This window comes from Triticum dicoccoides, chromosome 7B, assembly GCF_002162155.2.
Source record: "Triticum dicoccoides isolate Atlit2015 ecotype Zavitan chromosome 7B, WEW_v2.0, whole genome shotgun sequence".
NCBI classification, from domain to species: Eukaryota; Viridiplantae; Streptophyta; class Magnoliopsida; order Poales; family Poaceae; genus Triticum; species Triticum dicoccoides.
The window spans coordinates 318,184,545-318,195,209 of record NC_041393.1 but is presented as its reverse complement, the minus strand read 5'-3'; the positions used below and the strand labels follow the sequence as shown (position 1 = coordinate 318,195,209).

At 42.0% G+C, this 10,665-nt stretch overlaps 1 long non-coding RNA gene across 1 annotated transcript; it reads left to right on the top strand.

Moving 5' to 3' along the window:
- Positions 1-426: 426 nt before the first annotated feature.
- LOC119341218 lies at positions 427-3,028 on the top strand. The gene is made up of 5 exons (XR_005164984.1): positions 427-1,156; positions 1,270-1,391; positions 1,494-2,397; positions 2,484-2,592; positions 2,737-3,028. It is a non-coding gene; the product is annotated as an uncharacterized LOC119341218 (long non-coding RNA).
- Positions 3,029-10,665: the final 7,637 nt, after the last annotated feature.

The following is a 10,665-nucleotide window of genomic DNA, read 5'->3' as shown; positions in this document are numbered from 1 at the left end:
TTTCATTTAGGCTGTTTTCCAAAACTCCCCCTGTAGTATCCAATATCCAACCCGTAGTCCTCAAGCACACAGAAGCACGGGCTCTCCTCACCTCCCGATCCCAGGAGGCGACCGATCCGGCGACGCTCAATCCGGTGCTGCGAGCTAGGGTTCGATCCGCCCCTCTTCTCCTCCCCTTCCCTCCTCTGCTCTTGCCCCCTTCTCCTCCACCCAATTTTTTTCGTCCGTCTCAATTCGCTCGATCCTCCCCTCCTGAGCGGCGGCTGCAGGCGACGTGGTGCCATGCCACTCTCTCTCCTCAAGGCGCCGCCATCCCGAGACGCGCTGATCTGGTGCCGCTGGAGGTGACCGCCGTCGTCGACCTGGCAGGCTCAACAGTCGCCGCTGGAGCTCCACATCCCCAAGACGAGGTGGAAGAAGCCCCAGTCGCGGGCAAGTGCCGCCGCCCCAACGGCACCGATGAGGTCTGGGAGGTAGAGGTCAGGGACAGTGGAGATGACGGAAAATCCACGGACGCCAGTCGAAGGCCTTGAGAAGGACGACGCAGTCGGACTCAAGAGCAGCTGCACTAGAGGACACCGTCGTCTTCAGATCGCGTAGGTCTATTGAATTTGATGAGCGAAGGGCATGGAGCTGAGAAGGTTGGATCGTGCGGTTGTTAGAATCCTCCCAGTGTGTTGAACCTCCCAATGGTGCTGCTGTGTTCGGCAACGGCCATGTGACGGACAGAGCGAGAGGCCCATCATCATGGCCGGACGCAACAAGGGATGGTACCTGAGGCACAGCCGCTACGGTGCTGAGAAGGAGGCGGCTGTGGCACCAGACAGATGCTGGACTCAGCTTTGATGCTCAATTAGGGCGGCCACACACATGACTCTGCCCAAGGTTCAACTGCAGTTGGCTCGGATAAAAAGGATTGCAACATTGGCAGTATTGTTGATAGGATGGTTAGTTTTGGAAGGGGAATGGTAGTATGAGTAGAGATTGAAAACAAGGCTGCAGTGCAAACACTCCTGCTCAACCAATTTAAGCTCAGTGTCAGTTGTTGATTAAACATCGGATATACTCCCCCAAATGACATCGTTGCACTACACTGGATCTGACGAGTAGGGGATCCAGCTAGCTATCTGATGGCACTTCCACATGTATAAGTTTTGTATGTCCCTCCTTTTTCTGCATCTTTGTTTCCAAAGGTCGAGAAAGTATGTCTCATCTTTTTCTTCAGAATTTCTTGCATGAGACTGACCATTGTTTCTTCTTTTTCTTTAGGAGCTTAGGTTATATTTCTAAGGGGAGCATACTTATTATTACCTTAATTGGGTTTGACTTTTGGCTACTGTATTGCTGTCACAACTTACCTGCGAAATAGAAAGAGAGTCATGTCTGATAAGGTATTCTGCTTCAGCTGTATGCTTGCAGAGCATTTATTTTTCCATCCAAGTATTACTAGACTCTATCAAGTTTTATAATGACATAACATTAACTTGTTATAGGATATGTACCGAGTAATTAGTATGTACAGAAGTGTTGGTTCTTGGTTCTTGCATGGAGGTGAGTAACCATGAGGTGAGCAATTATGGGCTGCAAACGTTGCTGCTGCCCATCACCTGGTCCAATTCAAGCACACCCAGTAGGCTGCCTTGAATAAAGGAGTTCTCAAAGATGATGTCTTTTAGCACGACCATTTTATTGATTTAGTTTCTGTACAATTTTGGGGCATCCAAACTTGGAAAGTTTCATCCTCCAAGTTAAATTGGGACAATCCATTCATTAATTTCAGCAAAAAATATTGGTAATGTTCTTCCCATTTTTATTCACATTCGTAAAAATATAGGTTTAATGATGGCTCTGCAATTTTCCTATTAGTATGCATGATTTTTCTTTTTGATTGCTCACCCTGGTACTTTTTTCAGTAAGATCATAAATGACAATTATAACGGTGGTGATTTTTACCACCAATTCCTTGTTTTTCACTTCTCTCACACTCATGATAGGTTGATATATATTTTCAGTTATCTATACATCTTCAGTATGTTGATGTAGCCCCAATCCCATGATACAATCAATGCATTTTCTGCAGCCCATCTCATGCAGGCAGATGGGGCGATACATTCATGAGCTTGCCACTATGCTTAGCTAGCTTGTTCAACTTCTCTTGTGAGATCAAATTACTTTGATGTGAATTTTCACAGCTCTTTGTGCTCTTTCCTTCTTGCTGAACCAATGTTTCCTCATTAAATTACTTTACTAGGATGTTTTCTTTAGAATTTTCAGACATTACTTGCAAAAGCAGTAGCAACTGAGTGCTCATTAAACTTTCTTAGCGTAAAAGGTCCAGAACTGATAAACATGTATGTTGGAGAGTCAGAGAGGAATATCAGGGACATCTTTGAGAAGGTATATCCATCTGCACAAGCCATGTTTGTAATTGCCATGAAATATGCACATATACTTGGGTTTTCAGTTTTCACTGTCCATTTCAGGCTAGATCAGCACGCCCATGAGTAATTTTCTTCGATGAGCTTGATTCCCTTGCTCCTGACGAGGGTCCTCTGCAGATTCTGGAGATGTGATGGATAAATGGTTTCTCAGGTATAATTAGCGTCATCAATGAGGTGGCTACTGGTGTCTCAGTTTTCCCTCTTTTTTTACACACGCATCTGTTTTCCCTCTTATTTTCAGTGCTTAAATGTTAATAGTACGCTAATTCAGTTTCCCTTTTTCTCTCATTACTAGCACAAATGCCCGACGGAGATGCATATGTTTGCCATTCTATCAGTAAACATACACGGGCGCTGGCTTGCAGTACTACATTTTGTGATTGTGTCATATGCACACCACTACTAATGCTTAAGTCCGTTGCCTTGTCGTGTAATTGTGTCATATGAACACCAATACTAATGCTCTATGCTCTCGCCTGAGAGCACGTGTTGTGCTTTGTATCATCTAAAAAAGATGTAAACTCTGTAAGTAGAAACAGACTTTAGCATTGTGATCCAGTATGTATTGAGTAGTGGATTAATGTATGTATTTGGTGTGCTTGCAACTGCTTATTTATTGCTTGCACCAGAAATACAAATAAGTTACTATTGAAAATACAAATATACTATCAAGAAAATGTAAAAACACACATGCACTGGTCTCAACTAGCTCAAATGATCTGCTGCTACTGCCCTCCCCTAAGAACATTCAACCCTAGGCGGAGCTGCTTCTGCACCCCGAACACTCAACCCTATGATAGAGCTGGTTCTGCATCCCACCATTTTATCCCATTGCAATGCACAGGCTTAAAATCTTCTTTATTTATCTGTTCATTTAGTAACGATCTTCTCATGATTGCATCTATCGTTTATTTCACGAAAGAAACATCTATGCAATTTTGGGGTTTGTCGTGAAGTTCGTAGGAATCGATCATGAACTTGATGCCATATCCAAGAAAGGTGAGGCTGCTTCGCGTGCGAGTCGTACTTTGGCGAGCGGTAGTTACGCCGATTGATTAGCCGCTTTTTTATTTGTATCACTACCATTGGCTTCATGTGGATGTAAAAAATAAGTTTTGTATTGGTATCGTTCTTAATTCTCAAGAGCAAATCGGAGAGTATGTTGTCAATGTGAACAAATTGTACTACACTCCTAAGTGGTTTCCTGATAAATCTCAGTTTGTTCGTAATGGGCAGATGATCTTTTTTGTAGTAATATGTATTGAAGATTTATAGATGGAAATGTGTATATCATTAGGTGATTTGTTAACAATTTAGATTACTGTTGCAAACAATTATGTTTCATCTTTTTTTCATTTACTATACTCCAAATTTGAAGGTTGATATTATACAAATTTTACCAAATTAACAAATATTGGTTGTGAGAAAAATTTCAGTATGTAACAATCACGAACATTAGGAAGCAATTCGTGGAAGGCAGCCCTCACGGTCTAGCTCGACAAGATTAGGTTTTAAAGTTATAAAAAATGTTCTCTTGTGCTGGTGTGGTTCAATGACAGTGTGGTGGGTGAGTTCATGGCCTTGAGATTGACCACGTTCAGACACGTCGCGACTAGGTGAATGTCAACAACGGCGGGAAGAAGGATAACTACGAGACGGATTGGTTACCGTGTTCAAGTGGATGAAGCAGATTGTGTGTGCAGTGATGGGTTGTGATGTTATTATTTTTCTCCCGTTGCAACGCACGGGCTTTTTTGCTAGTATATATATATATATATCCTTGCATGTTATCTAACCCATATAGGTACTTGGATGAGCCACAATGTAGGAAATTGCAAGTCACTCACATCTTGAGCAATTTCTATATCACCAAGTTTCTATGAGTTGGTTGTTGATTTCAAGGAAGCATGAACTCATCTAACATATCCTTTGACTATTTCAATATGTAAAATTTCATGACTGTTAATTTTGATACACAAGTGCTATTCCTTGCAAGACAAACCCATGTAGAAAGATGAACTTCAACTTCTAGTGGTGCTCCCAACTCTTGATGGACTACATCAACCTTGAGCATCCAATATAAGTTCAACTACATGATCAAGACCAACACCACAACCCAAGGTATGTCATTCCATCTTAGACAAGCTTTACTCCAAGACATGAGCTAAAGCAACTCAACAAGATGTGAATACATCAAAATGCTTAAATAAAAAATGGCAATCCCATTTTGAGCTTAACGATGAGTATGACCTATGATCAAGTGACCTCACTTGACTCCTGCTACTTCTTGAGCTTGCGTTGATTTTTCCCTTGAAGAGGAAGGATGATGCAGCAAAGTAGAGATAAGTATTTCCCTCAGTTAAGAACCAAGGTATCAATCCAGTAGGAGGCACAAGCAAGTCTCCAATATATGCACCTGCACAAACTAACAAACACTTGCACACAACGCGAGAAGAGGGTTTTCAATCCCTTCACGGTCACGAACAAGAGTTAGATCTAATAGACATATGTATAAAACATAAATAGAAGAGCAAACTAAAATAAATATAAATAAATTGCAGCAAGGTATTTTTGGTTTTTTTGGTTTATAGATCTAAAAATTATGATGGAAAATACACCCCGGGGCATAGGTTTCACTAGAGGCTTCTCTCTTGAAGAAAACATACAGTGGGTAAACAAATTATTGTTGAGCAATTGATAGAAAAGCACATAATTATGACGATATCTAAGCCAATGATCACGAATATAGGCATCACGTCTGTGGCAAGTAGACCGACTCCTGCCTGCATCTACTACTATTACTCCACACACCGACCGATATCCAGCATGCATCTAGATTATTAAGTTCATAAGAACGGAGTAACGCCTTAAGCAAGATGACATGGTGTAGAGGGATAAACTCAAGCAATATGATATAAACCCCAACTTTTTATCTTTGATAACAACAATGAAATACGTGCCTCGCTACCCCTTCTGTCACTGTGTGAGGACACCGCAAGATTGAACCCAAAACTAAGCACCTCTCCCATTGCAAGAAAAACCAATCTAGTTCCAAACCAAACCAATAGTTAAAAGAGAAATACAAAGATAGTTTAATCATGCATAAAAGAGTTCAGAAAAGACTCAAATAATATTCATAGATAATCTGATCATAAATCCATGATTCATCTGATCTAAAAAAATGCACCGCAAAAGAAGATTATGTCGAATAGAACTCCAAGGACATCGAGGAGAACATTGTATTAAAGATCAAAGAGAGAGAAGAAGTCATCTAGCTACTAGCTATGGACCCTTAGGTCTGTGGTAAACTACTCATGCTTCATCGGAAGGGCAACAAGGTTGATGTAGAGGCCCTCTGTGATCGAATCCCCCTCCGGTGGAGTGCTGAAAAGGCCCTAAGATGGAATCTCACAGGAACAGAGGCTTGCGGCGGTGGAAAAGTATTTTATGTACGCCCTCTGCTATAGGGAGAATATTTGAGGATTTATAGTGCGAAGATTAGGGCTGGAGGGTCTACGAGGGGCCCAAAAGCCAGGGGTGACGCCCCTGGGGTGTTTCCCCATGGCTTGTGGCTGCCTCATAGGTCTTCTAGCCTCCTCTCCAAGTCTCATGGGTTTCTTCTAGTCCAAGAAAAATCATCGTAAAGTATTATTCCATTTGGACTCTGTTTGATATTCCTTTTCTGTAAAAGTCAAAAACAAGGAAAAACAGAAACTGGCACTAGGCTCTAGGTTAATATGTTAGTCCCAAAAAATAATATAAAACAGCATATTAATGCGTATAAAACATCCACAATAGATAATATAAATAGCATGGAACAATAAAAAATTATAGATATGTTGGAGACGTATCAAGCATCCCCAAGCTTAATTTCTCCTCGTCCTCGAGTAGGTAAATGATAAAAACAGAATTTTTGATGTGGAATGCTACCTAACATATTTATCAATGCAATTTTCTTTATTGTGGCAAGAATATACAAATCCATAAGATTCAAAAAAAGTTTAATATTTACATAAAAACAATAATACTTCAAGTATACTAATAAAGCAATCGTGTCTTCTCAAAATAACATGACTGTTATCCCTACATGATGAGGACATCAATACCGTTGTTACACCCATAGCCCTTGCTACTATACATACTGGACCAATTACTAGAGCTCGCGCACGCCAATTGAATTACCAGGTATTTTCGTTTCTTGGTAATGATTCTAATGTTCATGAGAATATGATGCTACCTAAATTGGATACATTTGTTTTGCTTACAAATGAAGGGCCTAGCTATGAGAAGGATGAACATTGGAGCAAGAACAAGCATGGAGATGATGGCATGCGCAAGGGAAACAAGAACGGAGTTTCAAGTGATGATTTCGGGACTTTGAAACCACCGTAATGAGTGCATGAAGTCTTGGACGAAATATACAAGATGCCACTTTATAAATTTTGTCCAGAGGCTATTATAGGTGTTGCATGATGAGGACATCAATACCATTGTTACACCCACAACCCCTGCTGCTATACATACTATACCAATTACTAGAGCTCGCCCACGCCAATTAAATTACCATGTACTTCCATTTCTTGGTAATGATTCTAATGTTCATGAGAATATGATGCTGCCTAAATTGGATACATTTGTTTTTCTGAAAAATTAAGGGCCTAGCTTGGAGAAGGATGAACATTGGAGCAAGAACAAGCATGGAGATAATGGCATGCACAAGGCAGAAAGAACAAAGTTACAAGTGATGATTTCAGGACGTTGAAGCCACCTTAATGAGTGCATGAAACCTTGGACGGAATATACAAGATGCTACTTCGTAACTTCCATCCAGAGGCTATTCTAGGTGCCGCGTCACCTTATTATTGGGCCAGGTCCATGTAATTTCGAAATACTTGAGTATAGGCTGTTTTTAGAGTCCGTATGTGTGGGGAAACAAGAGATAAGGTTTGTTTTGGACCCCTTCCCCAAGGGCCACAAATTCCCCCCCTCTTCCACCATATATACAACCCTTAGGGCGTCGTTTAGACTTTGGGTTTTGTTTAGATTAAAAGTTCGCCATAGCTGCAACTTCGCATACTTCGTTTGTGTTAAACGATCAGACAAAGGCGTCACAGAACCCCACCTTCATTAATAAAGCTTTCCTCTTATATTCGCAATATCCAGATTGCAAAATCAGTTTCTTGCTTTTTCTTCGTTTGATCGCAGGAAAACAAACCCTCGTGGTCAGGTTGATCTTGCTCCGGCATGGTCAATAACCCCTTGGAAGTTGGTTTAGCGATTGCTAAGGCGCGACGTCTTGCATGTTCGTAGTCGGATCGTCAAGGTCGACTCCCACAGAAAATGATAGCCACCTTCTCATCAAAACATCGGGACACCTTTGCCTCTATCAAGTGGTATCAAATTTCCAAGTTGCTCAGTGAGTTTTTACAGTTTTTTGTAGTTTAGATCGGGTCTGTTATCATACCTACAGTCCTTGAAAAAGCCACAAAAAATTAGGGCTAGTTCATCATATGCGAACCAGTCTGAGCCATTGCATAGTCTTTTCAGTATTTTGCTTTGTTGAATTTTCGGTTGCATCGTCGTGTCTAGTAGTTGGTCTTAGCGTCTAGTCTTTTAGAGTGTCGAGTTTTGTTCACAGGTATTCACACCGCCGCCACACCAGATTCATCATCCGCTGCCATATACCACGACCACACCAGATACATTGCCCCTGCCATCTACCATCACCGCTTATCCGCCACCGCTCCGAGTCCATATACCAACACCGATCTGAGTACATATACCACCATCGACCCACGTCTATATACCCCCACCGATCCGAGTCCATGTACCACCACTGATCCGTATCCATATACCACCACCACTCCGAGTCCATCTCATATTAGGTTTACTTTCGAGATCCATCTGTTTCCAGATTTGTGTTTCCTTGTCTGAGTAGGTTTCGGATTCCAGCAATCTTTTGCCGTCCGTATAAGAGGTTGGTTTCAAAAAAAATCCGGAAACAACCCTCCGTTTAGGCCCAAAGTTTTCCAAAAACGCACTTGACAAAAAAAATCTGGCTATCCTATTTTTAGGTGTTTCCAACCGTATTGAGATAGTCGCCATTATAGAAAGTTTTTTTTGAGCCGTTTCTAGTTTTTTGGGTCTGGGCAGTCGAAAAAAAATTGTTCGCGAAAATTTTGTGTTTATATTGTTATCTTGACCCGGGAAGAGTTTTGAGACACTCGCCATTATAGTGATTTTCGGCAAAAAAAAGAGGAGCGCAAAAAAAAGAGTGCAAAAAAGGATCAAAAATAAATAAACCAGAGTGTGTTTTTCCCTTGTTTCTGTGCAGCGCCGTGATTTTGTTAGTGTTCTAGGACCAGCACAGTACCATCGTTGAGCGTTTATTCAACTTTGCATCTCTGAATTGATTATTGCTGATCCTTTCTGCTACCATATTATAAGCCTTCCCAGCTCCACATACATCTACATCGTGCGTTTCATACCACCTGGTAATCGCTCTGTCCAAGCTTTGAGAGTTTTGACTACAACGGTTGCCGATCACCACCTGCTGCTGGGTAAGAACCGGTAAGAATTTGAGATTCGCTCGGATTTGTGACATCCGGCCACTTTCTAGTAGTCTGTAGGATCATATTCTTGTGTGTTTCTCTTGCTGCTAGACATGGCAGGACCACAAGCCGACGAGATTGACTGGGAGAACATGACGAACAAGGAGTTGCATGATAAACTTCAGCAAATGATGAGTGGCCAGGTGGGAGCTGTGCTAAATAGATTTGAAGAGGCTATGGAGAAGATAGATGCCATGGAGAAGTCGTTTGAGACAAAGCTCGATAACAAGTTTAATGAATTGCTCAAGCGTCTTCCCCAACCACCACCAGCTGCACCTATCGCACCTCTGCAATGACAACAACAATGCCCCCTTCCGAAACAGTTTGGACGAGCGAAGCGTGTTCCTCTTGAGGATGGCCAAACTTCTGGTGCTGCTGTACCTACTGTTGTTACTTCTTTGGCTCCTGCTACTGCTGCTGGTGCCGAGGAGGATGACGATTATGCGGGCGATTACGAGGATGAGGTTGATCAAAATCAGAACGACGTTCAACCACCAGCACCAGGTCGTCCACAGGCATATAATCGCAATGGTAGGCCTGCACTACCACCTCAGGTACGAGATTATGACCATATTCCAAAACTCAAACTGAATATTCCACCGCTTGAGGGTAGATACATTCCTGAGGTATATCTTACTTGGGAGTTAGAAACTGATGAGGACACCAATACCATTGTTAGTCCGAGTCCAGTATTTGGTGCTTTGTTTTCGACTTCCAGATCACGCCATACTCTGAGTCGTGATAGAGAAGGACTCCCGAACTTTCATGTTACCTGCAATAGACAAATAGTTCCAGTTTCAAAAAAATAAGTTCTGGCTAGGCAGTTTCTAGACCATTTGTAGACTTTTTCAAAAAAAATTGTTGCGGAGCAAAAAAAAAGAGGAAAAAAGTGAAAAAAAGAGAAAAAAATTCAGAGTGTCCCCCTCCCTTGTTTACGTGCAGCGCCGTGATTTTGTTAGTGTTCTAGGCTCGCGTCTCTAACACGGGCTAGCCTAGGACCAGCACAGTACCGTCGTTGAGCGTTTATTCAACTTTGCATCTCTGAATTGATTATTGCTGACCCTTTTTGCTACCATATTATAAGCCTTCCCAGCTCCACATACATCTACGTCGTGCGTTTGACTCTCCCTGGTAATCGCTCTATCCAAGCTTTGAGAGTTTTGACTACAACGGTTGCCAATCACCACCTGCTGCTGGGTAAGAACTGGTAAGAATTTGAGATTCGCTTGACGGGTTTGTGACATCCTGCCACTTTCTTGTAGTCTGTAGGATCATATTCTTGTGTGTTTCTATTGCTGCTAACCATGACAGGACCACAAGCCGACAAGATTGACTGGGAGAACATGACGAACAAGGAGTTGCATGATAAATGTCAGCAAATGATGAGTGGCCAGGTGGGAGATGTGCTAAACAGATTTTAAGAGGCTATGGAGAAGATAGATGCGTTGGAGAAGTCATTCGAGACAAATCTGGATAACAAGTTTAATGAATTGCTCAAGCGTCTTCCCCAACCACCACAGGCTGCACCTGTTGCACCTTTACAACAACAACAACAACATCTCCAACGCCGCCTTCCAAATCAACTGGGACGAGCACAGCGTGTTCCAATTGAG